Source organism: Ciconia boyciana, chromosome 6, assembly GCF_034638445.1.
Source record: "Ciconia boyciana chromosome 6, ASM3463844v1, whole genome shotgun sequence".
In the NCBI taxonomy this organism is placed as follows: domain Eukaryota; kingdom Metazoa; phylum Chordata; class Aves; order Ciconiiformes; family Ciconiidae; genus Ciconia; species Ciconia boyciana.
In genome coordinates this window covers 27,172,941-27,196,529 of record NC_132939.1, presented here as the reverse complement: position 1 = coordinate 27,196,529, position 23,589 = coordinate 27,172,941, and the positions used below count along the sequence as shown (strand labels likewise).

Sequence of the window (23,589 nt, the reverse complement as noted above, 5' to 3'; positions counted from 1 at the left end):
AACATCTTTGACCTTAATGTAGCAGTAAAAACAAGTAAGGAAGACTTGTACCTACAGTATTATCCGCATACCAACATGATGCCAAACAGTTCTGCTTTGACTGCCACACATTTATTTGTCTGCTCAGTCTAGATGTCCCTCTTGCTTTTATTTCAAACAACAAGCAATGAAGTGAATGCACATATCAACTGTAATAGGTCATGTGTGGCTATTAGCTTCTTAAGCAGCTAGTATCTCCAAACTAACTTTTCAAATGACAGCTAAGGAAGCAAAATCTTAATGACTGATACAACAGCATTCCTCCTCTGAGAAGAAAAGGAGATGGTATTTTATGGAAAGGTTAGTGGATTTTTGGAACTCCTTGTTGGCAGCATAGTGCAGATACAATAAACTTACACAAGTGCAAAACCAGACTGGACAAGTACTTGGAAGAAGAGACCCACCAGAGGCTACCAGACAAACCACAACAGGTTAGGTTCTCCTGAACTGAAAACAGAGAGGCTGAGAGACCACTGAGTCAGTTTTGTGGTGAAAACCAACACTATCGATTATTAGCCTTTGTGAATGGCAAAGATAGGTCTGGAACATGCCAAGGAGCAGGAGGATGCCTATGCATTTGTGTTGGGACAAAACAAAAAGCACTATGGAAAAAAGAAGAGTTGTCCTGTTAAAACTACTCAAGAACTGAACTACACACATGCTAGGTAAATTCTAATTAAAAATGTTGAGCTATTATCAGCATTATATTAAATTGGTTCAGTAAGTAACACCAACCCCACCCCACTGCCCCCAACTACACAACACCCCCCCCCCCCCCCCAAACACACCTCTGGACTTCAGGATATGTTACAGCACAGATAGTAACCAGTATATACACCTTCCCCTCTTTTTAAAACGCCTTGCAATTGCTTTCAACGTGCCATCATATAACTGATGAACAAATTCAATCTGTGGTATACTCAATATCTGGCTCACTCCTGAGGACAACTTACACCAAATGGCAAACGGTAGCTCTGCAACATGAGAGCTTATCTACCAGGAAACAGGCTGCAACATTTGTTCAAATCCAAGAAGCCAAAAAACCTGCAACTAGGTCCTGCTCTGCCAATAACTGCTAGTAACAGGACATCTAACAAGAACTCAGAAGCTAAATTATCAGTCTTAAGACCCTCTTACAGCAGATGAATGAAGTTCACAGACTTTAAGACAGTGGCCTCCAAACTTCCTCAATTTTCCTCTCAGCTCCTCTGACACATTGCCTCTTCATCTGCTTGCCTGAGAGGGGACACATGAGCGTGCTGTGAATATACTGACGGGGTTCTGGGTATCAGAATTCTGCAATGCAAGCGACCCAAAGCTCTGCAGACAGTGATCTTCTCTAGGGCAGAACAGCTGCACGATGCTACCCTGAGTTTTACTTTTTTGGTGTGTAGCTGTCAGCTAACACAGCAGCATGAGGCTGCTAACCCAGTGCTTGACCTGCTGCAGCGGTGTCTGCTACTGCAGTGATGATACTACAAAGGCTTGCACAGGCATTACCAAAAAGAGAAAAAAATGGAATAGACTGGGCATGAAACCACCTCCTGATGATGACCTCAAACACCCATCTCTGACCATAAAATTTCTCATTACCCTCTGGTTTGAGATTACTCAAATATTTTTGTGTTATTCTGAGGTGTATCACAATTGTTATTTACAGAATCTGTATCTTTTAAATTATTTTTTTACACAAAGGCAAGAACTCCAAAGAACTTCAAATACCATACTTTGCAAGAGTGACAGATAACTTCAATTAGTATTTACCTGGATTTTTCCAAAGGCAGCCAGTACCTGACCACCCTGTTTTCAAGAAGAGTACCTGTGCAGCATTAGGATAATAGTCTACTATATTAGCACAGTGAAATAAATAAAAAAGATGTCCATGTACGTAAAATCTTAAAATTAAAATATTTTCCTAGAAATTCCATCTTCTCTTTGGTATTTAATTATCTCCTTCTTACACCTGTTCCCCAATGATACATTAAACACTTCCATTAATCTTCATAGAAATATCACAAGAGAGGTACCTGGATTGTTGTCTTTCCCTTATAGTGTAAGACATTTTCTTTTGCTACTTTTAGACTTCAATTTTGTAATTAAAGTACCCAATTGTGACTTTTAGAATAGTGATCTGAAATGTATATTAAATTTCTGTCCTTCCCAGCTAAATTTTATTTCTTTATCTTGCATCCTTCCTTATTTTTTTCAGACTAAGGGAATGGAGAGGGAGACAAAAAAAAATCAGCATTATCAGCTCTTTCTTGGTAGTAGTCATGAATTAAAAAAACAAAACAAAAACAAACAAACAACACCCCCCCCCCCCCCCAAACCACAATACAGTAAAACTTACTGTGATGCAAAGAAGACAGCAAAGACCTGTCTGAGAAGCCACTGTATGAAAGATACTAGACAGGAAGCAAATAAGCAGATTAACAAATTGCCAAAAGACCAAATAATGAATTTGGAGCAATTAATGCATGACAACCTATCAGGGCATCTGTACTTGTAGAACAGATAACAACAAGCCTTATTGCAGGCTCCCTAGAATAATTAATTTTGGCAAATCATAGACAAGGAGTAATCACCACATGCTTATCCCTCTTTGCAAGACATTTTGCAATTAATAATTGTTATGAGGAAGAAGCATTGATGTATGAATCCCAAGGCAACTTCTTTTAAAGCAGAAGCATATAGTTTCTTCCTCTCATTCTAGGAAGACATATGAATGTTAACAAAAACAACAACAAAAAACCATAAAAGATTTAATCCTTTTATCCTTATCTGTAGGTTGTGGGGGTTGTTTTTGGTAAATAGATATAAAATGTGTATTTCAGGTACTCCTTAAGCTCTATGGGAAGGTATGCAAAAGAAAATTTCAGTTAGAGATTATTATTTTTTTTTAAACATCTGCCAACATTCCAGCACATATAGTTTGGGAAGCATTTTGAGGTTTTATCATTACAGTGCTAGAACACAACAATGCTTATATTTTGCAAGAGACAAACTATGGAAATCTTAAGTACCTAAGAGAGATCTGAAAGACCCGTAGATAGAAAAAAGTTCTTGAGAAAGTAGGAAAAGTGGCTTGGTCACAACAATAGTAAGAGGAAATAAAGGCAGCAGTATGACACAGAACAGGAGACAAGGCAGGAAATGAGAGTATAAGAAGTGGGGACATGCATTTCTACCCTGTGCAAGGACAGAAAGCTACTAAAAGGAGACAGAATGGAACATTTAAGGCAGCAAGGGAGCAAAAAGGGTTGAGGGTTCCTCCCCCCCTTCTTTTGTTTATGGACTGAATTCAGACCATGAGACACACAGAAAGTATGGATGATAAGTCACACTTGCACTTCAACACTTAAATCTTCAGTAGAAGAGAATAAGAATACTAATGCTTACAAGCTGTCATGCCCTGAAAGCAGAGGTATAGATCCACTTACACCACCTTTCCCCTCTTTTTCTCCCCAAATGTTGTCTCTGAGTTTATAAAAATGATCTTTTTTTTTTTTTTAAGATTGGCCAGAAGTTTACCTTCAGGTATTTCAGCTTTCTGTGTAAGAAACAACCCTACAAGCAATTCTATGAAACAGAATACTTTACTGTTGGAGAATACTCCTCCAACTTTTTTACTTTGTAAATACAAACACGAGACCTAGACATCTGGTTTCAAATAGGCTTGTATTTTGCTGTCTTTTCCTACATTATAGGAATCTGCAGCTCTGTACTTAGTCAGAAAGATGCACTGGAAACAAACATTTTGTCATCTCTGCAATATTTACTAGAGAGATTTTTAAAGAATCAACTACGCATTTTAGCTTAGTTTTCTGCCACTAAAACAGAGCCAGAAGTTACTCTTCTGCTAAGGAGCTGGAAATCCACTGGGTCCTGGAAAGCTCTGAACAGCCTGCTTGTCTTCAAGCCAAACATGCCACAAAGCACTATAATGGGCAAAGCAACTACATTTACACAGAGATGTGTGGTTGTATATTGGACCCAGGGGAGACTACAGAACCAGCTATACAATTCCAGGACAATACCACGTATGAAGATTGTTGTACTACCCTACATGAGAACTACAGTGAATCAAAAATGCCTTTTAATTAAGGTTTACTGCAAGCAACATACCTTGTGCATGTGTGAAGTAAAACCTTAAAGAAAGAACTGGTCAGAGTTACTTTTTTTACTTATGAAATGTTAACATGTAATCCTAACTCAAAGGAACAAACTTTATATTATTAAATGATTTTAAAACCTTTCCTTTCTGAGATGTCTTAGAATAGCAGTCAGACCTGGTTAAAAAAATCTTTCTGAAGTATGATAGAGGCTTTTTTTTCTTCCCCTGTTAAGTTTCAAGAGACCTTCTGGACTAAACAAAGCAACAAGTCTCAAGTTTCATTGTCCTTTGCAGCCGTCAGAACAGCCACGCAAGCTGTTTTGAGGGGTCCTTTAATCTCAAATTGTTTCTACTAATAGTACCAGATAGAAAGGAGAATCAGTTAATATTATACTACGGTAAAAATTCAGTCACTATTTCTGTCTCATTTCATTTTATCCAATGAGAGTTTTTTGTTGCATGTTACCTGAACAGAGTTCAAAGGCAGCCCAGACAGCTCCAGGAGATAGAAATTATTATTGCAGTGATTACTATGTAGTGCATCAACTTAGAACATGGTAAGGCATGATTTCCCCTGGCTCTTGGCACAAGGCTGCAAAGGTAGCAGTATAGCTCCAGTATTGTCCATGAGCAGAGTGGAGGAGATTGGAATGGGATGTAGTAACCCTGGAAAGGCAAACAATTCAAGCTACCACATACATTATGGAGTAGAAAAGACTTAACAAATGCAACAAGGGAAGCTCCAGCATCACTCCTGGCACAGAAGAAATGCGACCAATTTAGGAAGTTGTTAGTTCGTTATCTTGTCTCCTAATCAAAGTTTAGACTCCTGCTCCATATTTTGTACAAGCAGCCATCTGCAAAACTTCACTAGCTTTTAAGCTACGCATGCAGGACCATAATCAAAATGTCAGAGTAAGTTTCTGAAAAATACCTAAACTTTCCAAGCTTCTAGAGTCAAAAGAGAAACAGTATGATATATGTGCCTCAGTTTTCCTAATCAGCTAAGAAAATACAGCCATGACCATCCAAAAATTTCCTCTTTAATAAGGTCTAACTACTATTAGATCAGATACTATAGTAGGTTTCAACTTCAGGAAAAGCTAAACCCAGAAAGAATGAAGAATACTCTGATCCAGAACAGTCCCTCTAAACAAACAAACAAATCAATCTATAACAAAAAAATTTACTTCTACTTTCCCAAACTATAAATGGCTTTAGAAGTATTGAGGAAGAATTAACTTCTCTTATGGCAGAACTGAAGTTCCTTCTAAGTAGACAAATCTACAATTTTTTAATGCCCATTTTCATCTCCATGCCAAAGACTTCCATTTTGGAAGAGGCTCAGATCTGCAGAAATTTTATTTGAACACAGACATGTTTCAGGTAAAAACAGGTAAGTTGCTATTCTTCATCACACAACATGCCTACAGATCTGCCCCAATGGAGTTTTCATTAGAGCTTAGCTTCAGGAAAACAACAGGATTACCCTAAAGGAGGGGCAGGGCAGTAAGAACAATATGAACACTACAGTGCTCTCTATTCACAGAGCATTTAAACAGTATAAAGGCATTTTTGTCCTCCAGCGGAATATCAGCATGGTGAATGTGGATATGACAACTGTCAATACAGAGGTAGGAGTTCCTCAGTCTTGAAAACTGTCAATGCTCATAAGGCACTTTTAAGACAATAATATTTGACAGAAGAATAACTGCTTAACCTGCTTTGGCAAAGTGTGGCATATAAATTTCGGAATACAAGAGGCAATCCTGAGTCTCTCAGTAAACTCTCTATTCAAAAACTTGTCTGGTTAAAGACAGCAGCTACCAGAAAAGTGGGGAACAAAACCAAGTGCTATTTCAAAGGCCAATTGATTCCTTATCTCAAAGCAAAGCTGACTCCTCCTCAGTTTTATTCTCTGTACCAGACCAAAAGCAGAATGCCATCAGTTTTACTTTGATACATCTCTGTGGAGTTAATTTATAGAGTTAATCTTCATAAGAGACATTTCATACTGGGACACATACAAACAATTTTATATACTGTTATCAGATGTTCAAGAAAAGACTCAATCCTCTTTCATTTGGATACCTTTCCACATTCACATTAAGGCAGATGAATTCAACTTTATATTCCTCTTAAGATGAGAAACCATGGGTCTTGCACCAAATGGAAGTATTCCATTTTGTGACTTCTTTTCAGCAACCATAAACTTAATGACTATTTCGCTATTTAAGTAATCTATTTTGTTATTTAAGTAATCCAAATCTATTGATTCTGGACCTGTGTTTTGTAATTGGCAGAATCCAAATGAGTTTGAAAAACTAGGTCCAATCACAGATTAGTCTGTCTCAAGAGATACAAACTCTTCAGTCAAAACCACAAATATAATGACCAGTATTCTCTCTTTCCCATCTTCCGTACGGTCATAATGGAACGGCAAAGGAGCAGGAAGGGCAAAGTACAAAGCACCAGTTATTTAGGAAAGAAGTTGAGTGTTTTGTAACACCCACAATGCCTGGAGACCAATGCCCTCAAACCGGTACTTCCAAACAGAGAGGTCAATTACCAATTCTCTAAAAATCACTTGAAAAGGAAGGTGGTTCTTAATCCAACTTTAGCTCTTTCTACCCTGATGAGTAACATAGGGAGACAGGATATCCTGCACTTTAAAGACAAATTTTATTTTCTTTCTGACATAGACATGACTAAATCCTTTACAATGTATTTATGAAAACTGTAGCAAATGTCTGACCACAGTAGAAAACAAGTGTTTCCTCAAGACAATATCAAAACTCAATTCTCCCTGGTTGTCTACAGACTGAAGCACACCTTAAATATTTCTGCCGCAGCAGAGGTGATTCATCAGAAGAGCAACAATCATACTCTGAGCATGATAGTGTTACTTAACACAGCAGTTACAGGTCAACTGTCCTTAGAAGTGAACTGAAACTCTTAAGGTGCACAGTTACAGACAGTTTGATCTATTCTTTTGGTACTCCTCTGACCACACAGTAAATCATTCGAACTTGCTAAACCAGAGAAATAACAACTTGATCACAGAAGGGATTTTTATTGGGTTGTCAAGCTGACTTTGTCTACCATGCAGTCAAACTATCACAAGAACTGAGCATAACCAAAGGACACAGGACTACCCAATTGGAAACTGAGTAAGAGAGGAAGGGGGAATTGTCTCAGCTGTCTCATGAAACTACACCCTTACTGGATTTCAGGTATTAAGAAAATTGCAACAGAAGATCCTTGCATTTGGCTCCAAGCATTTTCACACTAGACTATGTTCCCTTTCTGCTGCACATAATCAAATTTGTCTCAGCCCATAGGGAGTTATTCCGCTAATACTCACCTTTAGGGTTTCATGTACTACAGAGTACTTGACACTTGTTCTGGTCAAGAAATTACTGTGAAGACATGCATTTCTACTTTGTAGTTAGTTATGTTTCTAAAATTATTAAATTACAGATGGAGCTGAAGAAGCCTATTGGCTTGGTGCTCACAGTCCTAAGTTGTTAACGCTCCCAGCCCCCTTCAGCAGTACAAAGGCAGGAAACTGCAAAGAGTTCAAGGTTCAGGGAACACTGCTCACTGCAGTGGAAAATGGCCACTTTCATCATTGGAAGTAAAAACAACTTCTCTCTAAACCATTGAAAGGAAGCTCCGATATGCAACTGACGGATACAAATTGTAGTTGGTTCATACCTGCAGCTACGCACCTCCCTCTAGCCGTTCCAGTCTTCACTCTAAAAGATAAGGAAAAACCATACATTGAGTACTCCAGAGTTAAAATCAGATAATAACAATCATTACAATATGAACTCCATCTTGTAAAATGCTGAGGACTGTGAAAGTAAAGCATATTTCTAATAACAGAAGTCATCATGAGGTGGTAACAACCCTCATTAGACTCAAAAATGAAGCTGCACATTTCAAAAATACAGAGAATAAATAAAAGGGTGCAAAAGAAAGGACTGCAAACACAACATGGCTGCAAACAGAAGTCTTGTAGCTTCCTAATAACATTCAGTGGACTTATCCTACCTGTCTGGCTTTTTGGCTCTCATGACAGAAGCAGAGTTACCAACAGCAGTACTCACAATCCTAAACTCCTATATTACATTATTTTAACAGCAGCAGCACTACCAGATGACAATTAACCTGCAGATGGGAACTCTAATGTAAGATAGCATAGATGGAAATGTATGAAAAAGCTCTGAATTAGGGAACAAACAACTAACAACACAAGGGAAAAAAAAATGTTATTTCTACATCTTAAGCAAATCATCAACTGGGAATCATACAGACTTTCTGTACTAGCACCTCATAACTAGGGCACGCTACTCTCTGATTCAGGGTTCTTTTTTGCAGATTCAGTAATTGACCCACAACACAAGCTAGCATATATTTAAATACAAACTTTGGATTTTTTAATTTGTTGTTTGTTTGTTTTAAAGAATTTCTTCTCTGCTTCCTCCTAGATTATTTTGCAGAACTACACTCATGGTTGTCTAGCAGTATTTTACAGAAAATCCAAATCCGTTTGCTTATCTATAGGTACCAAATCAAAAACTGCATCCGTCTGCAAGGAGAAGAGTTATGCAAGACTATTTGAGTTCCTGCATTTTCACTGCTTTGCGGGCCCCTTCATAACCTTTCTTCTATATTCTTTGAGAAGTGTAGATAAGTGATCCATATCCTCTTCTAACTTGTCTTGTAATATACTTGGATATTTATCACATGTACTTATGCCCTCTTTTCCGGAAGGAGATCTCTTGAGAATTTTTTTATCCATATTGTGTAGTAATTTTTAATTGTTCTAATTTCTTCCTAATTTGTTCAATTGATTTAATAAAATAATATACCCTCTAAAGGAACACAGAATCCTAAACACAACAACAAAAAATAATTTTCTTATAATACTAGTTAAGAACAATAAAAATCAATCAATGAATCCTGAGAAACATAATTCAGTTATCCAAAATGTGTATTTTCAAAATTATGAATTTATCTTTTCTAGAATATTACTGAAAACCGACTACTGGTCAGGGAACACTTTACATACTTATTTTTGTTCTGTTTCACAACAACATTCTGGATTATGAAGCCCCTACTAGTGATTCAGGCAAACATGTTATCTGAGGACACCTCCTTCCACCTCACACGCATTCCTTTGCTTTTTTGAAGTTTAATTAAAGAATATTTGTTTATGGCCAAAAAATGCTCTCAGATTCCTGCTAACAGAACTGGTTCCAAAACATCACGTAACACAAAACTTTTGTTTTCTTCCTTTTAAACCCAATCTTTGCCAGATATTTAAGCCCTATGGAAGTTGTGATAGAATTCTAAGTTATCTCTCTGTGATAATCAGCTTTCAGAAAAAAATGAAATACACAGCTCATTGTAAATGCTTAAGAATACAATGGGTAAACAACTTTTTAATGTTAAAAAGAAAATCTTCCCTTCACACATGTAACTATGTAACACTATAGAGAATTAATTTTAAAACTTCAAAGGAACCCAAAGTACAGCTAACAGCCAGAGGAACCCATAACTCTTGGATACCTTTGGGAAAAAAATATACACCTCACTGAATCAAAGGCAAAATCCAAGACAATAAAAACTTTAAAAAGCAAGCAGTAAATCTGACAACCACCTGTAGAAAGCCTGGGAGAATGCTCTTGCATCATAAATGTTTCTCAAAACAAAATTGTTTTAGTATGGTTCATTTAATTGCATGCAGAACATAAATACACCGAATACTTTATCCAAGTTTATACATCAGACAAACCTAGCCTAAAGGCCAAAGAATCTGACAACTGTATTTCTTCTCAGAAGAAATCAGGACTTGGATACCCCAGATCAAGGTATATACAGCTGGTATGCTGCTAGCAAGGTGTGTATCATAGCCATTTCTGTAATTAACTGATATGGCAGTAAGCTCTTGTGCAAACTGCAGATTCACCCCAGCCCAGCATTAGATGCTGATAGTGAGCTGTTTTCATAGTTGCATGAGTGTAGGTTTTTAGTGGGGACAGCAAAACAATTAACAGGTGTAAATTGGGACGTCTCATCACAGCTTTTGCAAAGAACATTCTTCCTGAAGTTGCCCCTGACTGAAGTGCTGCATCTGAGTATAGATGTCACTCCCAACTTCTTCTGTACAAAGCTGGGAGGAACTGTGACACCACCTGACAATTCCATGTAGAAAAATGAAGGTTTAATACTTAGATTTAACACTTAGCCCTGCCAGATCTGAGAGTGACAAAATACACTCTCACTGATGAACAAACAGTTGTAACTCCTGGTATGCAATATAATATAAATAGAACTGCAGCTAGTAATGAAAACAAGTGGCTCTAGCCACTAAGTACTAGACAATGGATATGAGCCCAATAAATCTAGTGATACTGCTTTGATACTTATTGGCAAAACTTCAGTCTCACCAGCACCCAGGACCATCTCTAAGAGAATACCGGATCATTTAATGGATTCTGATTGATGAAATTACTGTCACAGTCAGCACTTGTCTAGATCAGTTAGTTCTGATTTCTCATTACGCTTTCCAGGAATTAATGTTTGTGGGATGTCAAGATTACCATTGACAATTAAAGAGGCTAACAGATAAAATAGACCACGTAGCACAACCTCAGATATATCCTGGCATCAACAGTCTCTCACATAGATCAACATTTAGTCTGGACTCACTGCGGATTTACATACTTTTAAACACCAATGTGGCCAAAAATAAAAACTTGTAGATATAAAAATAACTGTTTCCCTGGAGGAAGTGCAGGAGGGAGATAATGATGCATCCAGAGACTGAAGGAGCAAGTGCACTAGGTAAGTCAGATTACGAATAGAGAGGCCTATACAAATCAGATGAAGTTTCAATTACTGTACAGCTTAGGCCACAACCCACAGAAAGCATGTCACTTTCTAGTAAATGTTACTTATGATACAGCAAAAAAACAGAGATAGCGACAAGAAACTCCTATAGCGCCAAAACCTTACCAAGGAAGCAGATATACTTTCTTATCTGAGAAATGCCCACCACCCAAACCTCTCGGCACCAGAAGCTACTTGCTCAATGCAAGGCAACAGCTCCTAGTCACTGTGACTGCTCACTTTCGTTTTGCAGACAGAGCTGTCACTGTTTTCCTCAGTGTTGCCAGCACAAGTACTAATGTACATACAGGTTAGCAGACAATCTGTACAGTTAGTAAGCAGACCAGTTGAATTACTCACAACAGTATGTTTGTCTATCAGAATGTAAGTTTGTTCAACTTTAAGATATAATAGGAAACACAGAATGAAGAATAGAAGAGGTGCACATTTTGGGACCGCTGCAGATTAAGACAAACAAAGAGAGAGGAAAACATTTTAAATGCCATGCTTCAAGTTACTATAACTAGAACATCATAAAATACTTAAGATTTGGGATGTAGACCATATCTGCAATGTCAGTTCCATGCCCAGTCAGCAATTACAGCTTAAACATTCCCAAGATCTATCATTAGTCTTACAACCCATAATGAAAGTGTCAAGAGACACACTTTGAGAATGCAAGACAATCCTATGGTCTGCTGTTGAAAACATGAGACTGGGGCTTAGAAGACATGAGTTCTATTACTGACTGTGAGACTGAATAGCATTGGACAAGTCACTTTATGGTCCTAAGAGTTTCCATTTGTACAGTATTATCTTATTTGTTTTCTTTGTGAAAAGATATTTTGAGATCTAGTGACAGAATGTATTCAACAGGAGTCAGAGAGTATGATCATATTGTTAGAGCTGCAGCTCAGCTGAAAACCTAGTAGACAACTTCATACAAAAAAAAGTTTCCACAAAACATTTGTCTGGTAATAAAAACCAAAGAATCTCACCAACAAAAGATTAAAGCTTGCCATATCCTTCCAGATTACGGTATTAAGGGACTCTCAAAATATCTCAAGAATTGCAAATACACACCAGTGCAATATTTTATTTACTTTTTGAATGAGGATCCAAAATATTCAGAAAACACGCATTCATGCTTTGCTTTACGGATACTGTACACACCACAGGAAGACCTATCAAACGTAGCCAGAGTTTTATGTCTTCTTTTGGGTAAAAGATTGAGGTGTAGTGAACAGAAACAGTACTCTCCGTTTAACCACTAAGCCTACTTCTAGAAGCAACAACACTAGCAGAACTTTAACAACCTCATCCATCTCAGCCACAAGATTAAAATACTAACACTTTCACTTACCTATCATTAAAGGCAAGATAAAAAAATCTCAATGCGAAAATCATCCCTGTACAGTGTTTAGACAGACACAGTTGGCATAGCTCTGCATTAAAATAAGTCTTTTATAATGGTATCAAGGTACTTACACACTTCTTTCTTTTGATCGCACAAAAGAGAACAGATTCAAATCCAAACAGAGATGATGATGTATTGCAGGTCTCCCCACAAAGATCCTCAAATGCAACCACTATTCTGTCCTATTACACCTAAATACTAAAAGAGGACACAGTAGACATGACCATTTCCAGCATCTACTGCCAGCTTCAGAGGGAAAATAATTTTGAGGTGTCCCAATTTTGAAAGATCAGAATTGAACTGGATACAAAATTCTGAGTAGACCTGAAATTCTGCATTTGCAAAACCCTGAAGTATAAACATTTATATTTTATTTCAAAGAAGCACAACTAAGAAAAACTGATTTACCTTAAGCTTGTATGTGTCTCTTGCTCAGCTTATATTAGACAAATACTTGCCATGAACTCTACCGTGCAGAATCTGCCATTGCCACGCCTGCAACCAAAGAGTAAAAATATGCTCAATTTTTTTTTTTTTTAATAGGCACACGGTCAAAACCTTTGCAGAAGTAAATGGATACAAGTCTCAAATTACACTCATTGACATCTGCAAAGAACTGGAGTCAATGCTCTATTTTAAGGGATGAATATTGATTCAAATCACTTTCAACAGCAAATAATTTTCATTAACACTTCAAGAGATTTAATATTGGGTGTGTACAGCTGAAGCTTTAAAAAAAAATTTCGTACTTTCTTTTTCTTCATCAGAGGCAAACACTGGCGTTGCTGTGGGAACATTAACTTAGGAATGTCCTGACTTTTGTTCAAAAACCCAAATGAAATAAAATCTAACCATTTCACTGCAAAGCAGTTCCTCCTAAGCTTCTACTCAAGCTCTCTGAAGGTTTCTCATTTGTCATCATTTGCAGCATCATTACATATACTTTGGTTTCTTTTTTGCAATATACCCCCCGCTTCAATATCTTTATGTAGTATCTGAAGCATACAAAACACTAAATAATACAGAAAAACTAGAAAAAAATTCTGCATTAATTTACAACCTAATACTTACTGAAAACACATCAATGCATAAACACATGCAGCACCCTGAAGCATTATTTTTGTCTTAATACCATTCACAAATGTAATGCCACACTTAAGATGAACTTTTCTCTGTCTGAAGAAGCCTAACTTTCATTCTTAGTTACGAACATCTAAAGACGACTAATAGAATGTCTTTCCTACTGATATCAGCAGCCTTTTACTCCGCAAACTACCCTCACGGCCCTTTTTTGACCGTGAAACACACCCTCCAGGCTGCTTGCCTGTGGTGATTAAGGCTCACTGACTTGTGCCAGCGCAGCTTCGCTTGCTGCTCTCTCTTCCCAAGGCCCAAGAAACCCTCCCCGCTGTACAAGGCTGGATCCGTCACACAAATCTTAGACTTTAGCTGGGTGGGGGAAGAAAGGGGTGGGAAGGATCAAGAGCGTCAACGCACTTTGCCAAGAACTAGAGAGACTGAGTGCTTGCTTGTAGTTTTATGCACATATTTTCAGACGTTCTTCACTTACACACTTCTCCATCAATTCTTTCCATTCACTTTTCCTGGAAGGCACAGTATGACATCAGCTGGTTTCCACTGCTAGCAGGAGGAAACTCCAGAAACTTTGTGACAAAAACAAGTGCTATAAATACAGTTTTGGCTGCATGAGGACTCAAAATAGACACAAAATCCTCTTATATATCTTGCTGGATTCTCAGGGTTTCTATACCTCATATCTAGATTCTGGAGGTACCTTATACTTCCTGAATCAAAACCTCACATGTAACAGTCTATGTGGCACATTATCTTCTCTCTGTCCTCACATCAGGAAAGTTCACCAATTTCTTCCCAAACAAACAGCAGGCTTCTCTGTACAGCAGGATCAAGCACAGCATGTATCAAACACTGCATTCATAAAGAAATATGTTATGACAACATTTAGTACCTCCTTGTCTAGAACCAAATGACGCGTCAAAGCAGGTAACACATGCAAACAATTATTACTTCATTTTTTTGGGTTATATTACTAGAGAAGACTGGATATAAGCTCTCCATAAAGATTAGATAGAAATGGGGCAGAAATACAAAGGAATAGATCAAGATATTCCTACTGTAGATCTGTTTAAGCTGATACTCTTGCCAAAAGAATAGAGCACAACTCTTTCCTCACCAGCCAGCCATCCCCACCTCTGTATAACAAGCCTGAGAAAGGAAATGATCCAGGTGTGATCTAGCCTAACACCAACAACAGGAAAATAATAGTTTTAACCCAGATGTGTTCCCTGATTCATTTCACTGCACAACCACACAGATGCTCTTGGCAGCCCAAGGGAAAGGGGAAACACATGAGAGATGGAATAAGCCTCTTTCAGAGCAATACTGGCATTCTTTTCATAAAGAATAAAAGAAATAAGGTAAGAAGAATATAAAAAATTACCCTTTCCTGTGGACTTTCAGGACCTTCAAAGGATGTCAGACAAAAGTTAATTTCTGACTTGTCTCCAACCTTAATGAAACCTTTTCTGCAAACAGGATAACGCAGTCAATCGAGAATGGATTACTGGGTATTCTCCCTTAAACTCAAAGTATATATGGCAAATATTATTTCCTGACCTTATACATCTAAAGCATTATATTTTGGTACATGAATCACTTGAACTCCTGGAAATAGGCAGAACACCACTTTTTGCAGTAGTGGGCAATAGGTACAAGACAAATTTACTACATATGTAGCTCAAAGCATCTGCCTTCCAAGAAACATAACTGACAGCTTAGCTTAGCTCTGAACAATGTCACTTTCTTACATATTGCCTTTAAGAAGATTCTTACAAAATAGAAGATTTAAATCCCCTAATGCCATTCTACAGCCTGGCTTTATCTTTCATCTGCTCAATGCACTTGGTGAACATATATTTCTTCAGTGTTCTACTCACTTTTCACGACATCTTTCACAGAATGGACAAACAATATTTTGTAAACTTCCAAGGGGCCTTTGAAACGGCCTAATCATATTCCTGCTACAAGAAAGAATTAAGTATGCTACCAGAAAACACTTTAAAGTAGATGAATTGTACAACCCCGATCACTGGCATCAAACAGCACCAAGATATGCTTTTAATTGGTATTGTAAACTCAGAAACAGTTTAGATTATATTTTTGCCACTTTGCTCTGGCTAGTATAAATGAAAAGATGTCAGCTGGGGAGTCAGGAAGTGGAAAAGTAGGAAGAAAGGCAGAGGGCTTTAGGAGGATAGGAGAACTGGGAAACGTAGCAGGGCACTTAAGACAACAAGCTTGATGGACCAGAAGCTGCATATTCACAATGAATTCTATAGGTTTTCCAGATGAAGATGGAACAACTACTGCAGTGTGTCCTCATTACACAAAGAATGATCAGAAAACAGCCACACAACAAAGTTGCTTGAGTTCAAGCAGTTCAAGAATGAGATGACCCTATGTCACACATCAATCACAGTTCCCTGCCTGCAGACACAGTACAATTCAGACATTGCTGGGCAGCTGAGATGCCCCAATTTGCATCCAAAATTTGCTTCTTCCAAATGCAAGATACACATAGCTTTCTCAAGAGGAAATACACTGAAGACACTGCAGTGGTAGGAAAGAAAAATAATTCAGACTAAGTTTATGGAACATGGTCCTCAAGAATGATTTTAGCAAGATGCTGCCTTCTGTTTCACAAATGAAACAATGTTTTCATTGCTCAAATTCCAGAAACAAAAGGCCTGATGCCTATTTGCATAGACACTCGAAAGGCAGCGTAATTTGAAAGTGGACAGCATCCCCTAAAAGACAGAAAAAGTACCCTATAACCTATTTCCCTCTTTCTCCCTCTCAAAAAATTTATTACCAATGTTAATGGTGGATCCAGTTGCTGCCACTATTTTGAGCTCCTTTCTGCTACTCAAAGAACATCATATCAACAGTTTACAACAGCGTCAGCAGCTAACAGACTTCCTGCACTATTTGTTCACCTGATCTACTACTTAAGCAATTGTGAATAGTCATCACAATGTGTGCAGGGCCTTAATACAAAGTTTATGCAAATGCACCCCCTGGGAAATCCTAGTTACAAGTTTCCAGCTCTTCCTAACAAGGTATTTCCTACAACCCCATCCCTCAGCACCAACTCCTTATTCCAAACTAGGCTGGCCAGAGTCTAGCTCCTCATTAATCCCCCTTGCTCATAACAAGCAAAGACAGCACTCAGTTCTTCCAGGACAGGATCTAGTTTTCATTAATCTTCATGGCAGACAGTGACAACAGACCTTTTATAGCAAGACAAAGGCCCTCGCTAATCACTCCCCAAAGCAGGCAGGGACATTAAAACCCTCATCCCAGAAGACAGCAGCTCTTTTGGAGGTTAAAACTATACCCTTCTGATGCCACTGCCACCCACTGCATACTCTCCCTGCAAGACAACTGCCTTCCCTCCTCCACTCCCAGTCCCTAGACTCCCAACTTGGATGAACTGCATTTTACAAAAAAAGAAAACATCCACAAACAGATCACCTTTCACTTGGAATGCCAGTCCTCCCCAGAGACAGACAGACAGACGGACGAAACGACAGAGACTGTAAGCCCTGGCTCTCAATTCTGCTCAGCAAATGCCGAATGCACACAAGGCTGGCCACACCGCCTAGTTTGCTAGCGTGCTGCTGCTGTACAAATATAGAAAGCAGAAAGTAGAACAACCGTTTCAGCAGAAGAGATTCTGCTCAGCTCTCCGAGAGGGAGGAGCAGGGAGCTGAACCAGCCGAACTGCTTTACCCATACATGGCCTCTGAAAGAGACCATTGCTAAGACAAGTTCCTTTACACACACACACACACCCCCCCCCCCATTCACTGTCACACGGTGCAGGGGAAGAAAAAAATTGAAGTGTACAAACTTAAAGGAGGAGTTACTGTTTTGAAATGAGTTCCAAGTTCATTTTGCTTGAGCCCACCTTAGTAATGCAGAAATGTCCAACACTCTTCATCCAACAGAATACAGGCAGCAATTCAGACACAAGACAAGAATCTCCCTTCCAGGGAATCCCCACATCCACAAACATTTCAAGAACTACTGAACTGGCCAGGTCTTCCTTGTTGCTTTTGGATGCACACATCCACACACTAAGCTCTTGGTTTGACTTCCCTCCCCCAAACTGAACTATAGCAATCTTTTTAAACCCTTCTCCCTTTTTAAGTATTTCCCTAAACCAGTAAGCATGACCTTTCCCATTGGCTGATACAAACTACTATGGTGACCTGCCATACCACGTCTGCTTTCCCAGCAGTCCTCTAATGCCAGTGTTTAAACACAAACTGAATTTTTCTATGCATTCTTCCTAAAAACAGAAGAAATCCACCCCTATGCAGCATCCCCTCCTCCCCTTTTTCCCCCCACCTTTTCATGTTCTGGCACAGAGAGAGAGTAAAATTAGTGTAACTGAAAACCCAAATCCCTAGGTATTCAGGGGGGGGGGGGGGGGGGGGGAAGTGGCATGGTCCCTGAATTTTTTGGTACACAGGTATGACACACTGCAAACTCAAAAGCAGTTTCATTTATATACAAAAGCATAATTTTTCATAAGATAGATTTATTACCCTATGCTGCTGCCTATTTCTTATATTTAGTGTATCCCACATTTATGTGGTGATATATAACTATCTTACAGAAGTTACCAGAAAAGTTCTCCCACACAAATAAGTGGAAGTTGCAACTTTCAGCTATACCAGGAATGTAGTAACCAATTCAGAACTAGGAGAAGTGCACTAGTCAGGTAGTTCTGTTAACGTGACTTGCAAGTAGATATAAAAGCGCTAGTATTTGAACCAACAATCTCAATATTTTTCAAATTTCTCATGACTGAGATAATGGTTTAGGCTCCCTGCAAATTCAGGAAGACACTGGTTTACTCAGAATTAGCTGTATGCCTAAGCATATCCTGAATTATCTTCCTTACAAAAAGGATCAAGAATGTGTCCTAGTCCTGCTCCCCTGAAAGCAGTCATGAAATGCCTAATAAACTTGGTTTTGAATTAAGTGAAAGATACTTTAAAACCCAAAGAAATTCTAAAGCAAATTCTGCAGCAGAGAATTAGTGTCACAGCAGCTTCTACAATGTGACATATAGACAATACCACCTACAGCCAGTCTTAGACAGTGATCAAATACTGGCACTGAATGTACAATCCAAAATGTAATATGGGTGGCTTTACTCCATAAATATCAGAATATTCTCACTTATCTTTTCCTAAGTCACCAAGCATATGATCACAGATTTCTAAGCAGTCAAAACTGTGCTTTAGAGAAGTAAATATACAACCCTTCCCCTCCCCCCGCCAAAGATTTTGCGTATTGATAATTTTCAACAGTAAATTCTAATATCACTTATGACTGTGCAAGGAATCCTTACTGTTTTGCTCATAAATTGTGCTGGACACTGTACAGTCATAACACAATGACAGGCAAGACAAAAAACCCAGAAGAAATACAATTCTTTGCTAAGTTGACCTGTCATCAAGATGTATGTTTTTTGATTTAAAAGTTTAAATGGAAAACAGGAATTTTTGGAAGGGAAATAACAAGGAGGCACAGGTGAGTTGGCAAAAAGATTTTGAGATGGTGCTCCGCTTAGGAATCTAACACTATAAATGAGAGAAGAATTACTGTTACACTGTTATGCCTACAGGAAATGCAATAGCTAGACATGACATTCAAAATACATTCTCTCTTCCTGGAAGACCTATATTTCACTGCCTTCTGAAGAATCATTTATCAAAGCTCTATTTTGTAAAATTCTGCAGAGATATTAAGATGCCTGGTGTCCATCCTGCAAATCTCTATATACAGTAAATTAAAGAACATGCTATCATTTTTGTATGTGGACTTGGACATTGTCTGCTAAATAGTTCCTTTGAATTACAGACTTCATAAATAACCACCTCCTCTGCTGTGAAAAAAAAAGACATGAATGAACCCTTTCCAACAGATTCTGAAGGATCTGTGGATAGCATGCATACGTTGGAATATCTTTTGAACTGCATAGTTTGAGGCAAAAATAGCACAGAATATTCATGGATTCAGTGAAAACCTGAATTTTAAATGATGTTTGAAGAACAATAGTTTTACTTTGACATGTGAAAAACTGAAATCTAGTGGATAAGGACTACATTATTTTTGTGAAAGGTGCAGTATGAAGCAGCCTGCAGACAGAAGTGAAAGCTACCAGAAAGAACAATTTTGATGGAGGTGAAAAAAAGCCAAGGTCCTGACAAACTCAAATTAATTTCAAGTAAAAATAATGTAAGACATCACAAAACTTCACCTGAGTTCTTATGAGAACTGGGATAGAATTCAGTTCTGAGAGAACACAAATATGCAACCATAAAAAAAACCAACCCCAACAACGTTTGTCTGCAAAGCCCACCAGATATCATAACAGCATGACACTGGATACTCAACAAACACTCATCCTCTTATCCACGTGCTCATTCAAGATCTCCTTGAGGTGTGCTGGTGTGCTGCTGAAAAGGACAAAGAACCCAAAGTGCCTGCTCATTTGCATGAATTTCAGCAATATCTAAACCAGTTATTCCAAGTTCAATGTGAAAATCCCAGAGAGATATGATTTTAAGCCCAGTTTATATAATCTTAGTCTATCTGGAACTTGACCACTGCAAGTCAAGTCATAAAATCAGTTCTAGATCTACTCTAAATCAGTACAGACTCTTTACCAAAACTTGCAGTTTGTCAGTTTGCCACTGGTACTCTGCCTCTAACAGAGCAGCCAGTAAACCAGCATATCTTTTCTGAAAGCAAAACAAAAAAACCAGACCATGATATACTGAGAATACTGAACACAGAACAGCAATATGCATACATGGGACAGAGAAGACAGCTTATGGATGATTATTCTACTTCTGGCATAAAGCTTTTACACACATATACCCATGCTATATGTGTGTAAAAGCTGCATCACCTAAACTGAAATTCTTTGCTAAGAGTTAAAAACTACTGAAGACTTCTGTTCAGCTATCTAGTTGCTCCCTGTTCATCCTGAATTCAGTTAGCAACAATGCCTTTTCTTTTAAAATGCACAGGGCTAAGATGGCTGGAAGTTTTATGCTACTCAAGATGTCAGAAAGAAGACTTCCTTTACCTGGGATGATGACTTTGCCCTACTATATTGCTATCAAACAAATAAGCCTGCTCCGTCTATCACAGTTCCGGCTTGTGAGCTATTCATCCCTACAGCAAAGCATTTGCAGACTAATTTGCACAGGAGCTTTAAGGCAGTTTACATTTTTCTCCCTATCTCTATCCAAATTTCCTGCTTTGACACTAACGTATATTTTAGCTTTACATGCTTGAATCTCACACCAGGTGCAAATAAGATGATGTTCAGTTGACGTTTGAGAAATCTCCTCTTGAAAATGTGAATGCTAAAGCTCTCTCTTTTCACTGTTATGCCCCAAACACAAAGTGTCTGGGCAGGACATTCTGAAACAGGTGTAGACAGCAACAGCAGAAAAGGTGGTACCTTGCATTTTTTCATATAACACAAGCATCTCTAATGACAGGAGGAAAGGCAATAAAACTACTGGTTACTTTTTTCCGATGAAGATAATCGCTCTTGCCTCAAGAAATCTTGTAACAGGATCACAACTCAAGACACTGTATTGTGATACTTCAAGAGAAACACCCATTAGAGGGCCTAGATAACTTTTCTCAATTTACAACTCCCATTCTAATAAACCCTTAAGTGTTTTATTCTGCTTTGATTTATATTGTTTTTCCTCTGCCAAATAACTGATCAATGGATAAAAATGATACCTTCTTGCCTGAAGGCAGTTACCAAGGTAGTGAATAACTCTGCACATAGTCTTGGGGAATGGTAAACTAAAGGACAAGAAGCAATACTGAACATGCCTAGATTGAAATAAAACATTTATGACATTCATGGCAAGACTGATAAATAAGAATGCAGAAATATAAATCTGAGTCTGTTGGACTATTGCTGCTGTTTCAGTAGGAAAACTCGCATTATGACTCGGAAAACTGGACTGCCTCATGCACATATTGCTGGACAACAGTGTCTCTTTCAACAGCCAGAACAGTGGGTTCTTCTTAGATACCAGAGTTAGAGACTAATAATCAGGAAATCTCAAACAAGGAGAATTTGTATCACTTCCCACCTAGCCTAAAAAAAGCACTAAAGAAGAAATTAGAGCAGAGATTTGCAGCTGAAGAGCCAGAAGGCAAACAGAGGAAATAAAAAAACATAGTAACTGATAATCAAAAACCACATTTCAGAAAAAGATGCAAGAAATAGTTAAGGAACAACCTGCTCATAACAAAGTTTCTTACTAAGTTCAGTTAGAGACTAGATTATAGGTAGTATTTTACTTAACTCAATGTGAATCTGAATATTTAAAAAGAACCACATAAACATCTATCTTTTATGAAATTTCAACTAATTCAGCATAATATTGTTTGCAATGATTTCAAAAGAAAAATTACACAATATTATAAATTTTTCTCATGTCAGAGCGCCATAATTTGTGTTTCATCTAATGATTTTTCAATTGATGTAAAGGGTACCTGCAAAGGACCTTGCAAATTACAGATTTGTTATTGATGAAATAAACAATTATTGCATATCTATGATATAGTCACCTTCCTTACTTTTCCCTTTAGAGAAGTAGCACCAGGCAGCGTGTCTTCAGTATCCCTACTCGTATCAGAAGAAATAAAAGTTAAAGACACCTTCCTCCCACCATGTAATGATAATCTTACAAGCACATCTAGTTTTGAAGGACTAGCGAGAAGGTGGATACAGTAATAAGTACACAGTACTACTGCGGAGTTCTTTACCATATCTCCCACTGTTAAAGATGGGTAAGTTCTTCTCATTATTGTAAGCCATAAACTTTCAAAACAAAACTACCTAACACATAAGTCTTCGTGTTTTTGTGTTCATGACTTTATGACAGTGACTTTTCAATTGTCTACTTTTCTACAGATGCTGTGCTCCTGCTTTCTTTCACATGTAAACACAATTTCCTAAGCCTGCATCTATTACTTTGTTTCATATACAAAAAAGAAACAGATACATAAGGGCAAGCACATAACTACAGAGGTAGTATCTGGGACTGATTTTTCTCTAATGTAACATCACAAACTTTGACAGGGAAAGGAAAAACACAGCCATCCAAGAGTGATCATTGAGAAAGGGTGAACCCACCCCACAAAACAGCATATACCTTCCAAGAATAAATTTCAGCAATAATTTTGAAAGTCAGCACAGGCTGGAAGACAACAGTAAGCATGTTTAAGAAAAAAAAATCCTTTACATTATATTATTTTAAAATCCCTATGTAGGGATTTTACTGGTATATACATCTGAACCCATGTCCCTGAGCAGATATAAGAATTGTGCTCCTGCCCAGGGGACTCTTCATCAGCAGGAATGCAACTGAACACACTAAGTTGCAGGATGCAAGCTGCACCCACCTTAACATTTCCTATCACAATGTAAAGACATAAGTAGTATTTTTAAACATCTACCATAGCAGTAGTATTTCCAGCAAAGTTGTCTCTTAAAGATATGGGTCCAGACACCTCTCTAGGAAGTACAGTGTCTCTCTCACATTATGCAGAGCTCCCAAGAATATAGCTGAGGGGGAGAAAAAAAAAGTAATGGGTTTATTAGGGATATACTCAACTGCAATGTCAAGTCAGTGCAGTAAAATCTGATGAACTAATCGATAGAAAAACAACAAAGAAGACAGCTAAAGACACCAGGAGATAATTTAGCAATTATTGTGATCACTAGTTTAAAGAGTAAGACTAGAAGGACAGACACACACACAAAATAAAAAAAAAAATATATAAATTCAAGATACTCATAAAGTCCAAGCTCTTGTAGACCAGAAGCAAAGCACATTTCAAGATGTAAATCCCCACCAAATATTTTTCTAAATCAAGTGAGCTCCCCATAAAACACACCCAATGACTACAGTCAACCAGTGCAATACAAGAAAGCTGCAACATCTGAAAAATGCTCCTC

The 23,589-nt window shown here is 38.0% G+C and overlaps 1 protein-coding gene across 19 annotated transcripts in view; it reads right to left on the bottom strand.

The window, feature by feature from the left end:
• CELF1 (CUGBP Elav-like family member 1) overlaps positions 1 to 23,589 on the bottom strand; it is a 69,293-nt gene that overhangs the window by 44,285 nt on the left and 1,419 nt on the right. For 15 of the 19 annotated variants that reach the window (XR_012042915.1, XR_012042914.1, XR_012042916.1 and 12 more), the window contains exon 2: positions 7,871 to 7,911. The gene's annotated coding sequence lies outside the window, so the exon portion shown is untranslated. Of the gene's footprint in view, positions 1 to 7,870; positions 7,912 to 12,878; positions 12,966 to 23,589 lie in introns of those variants that run through there. The other 4 variants (XM_072863787.1, XM_072863786.1, XM_072863775.1 and 1 more) reach the window with 3 other exon arrangements.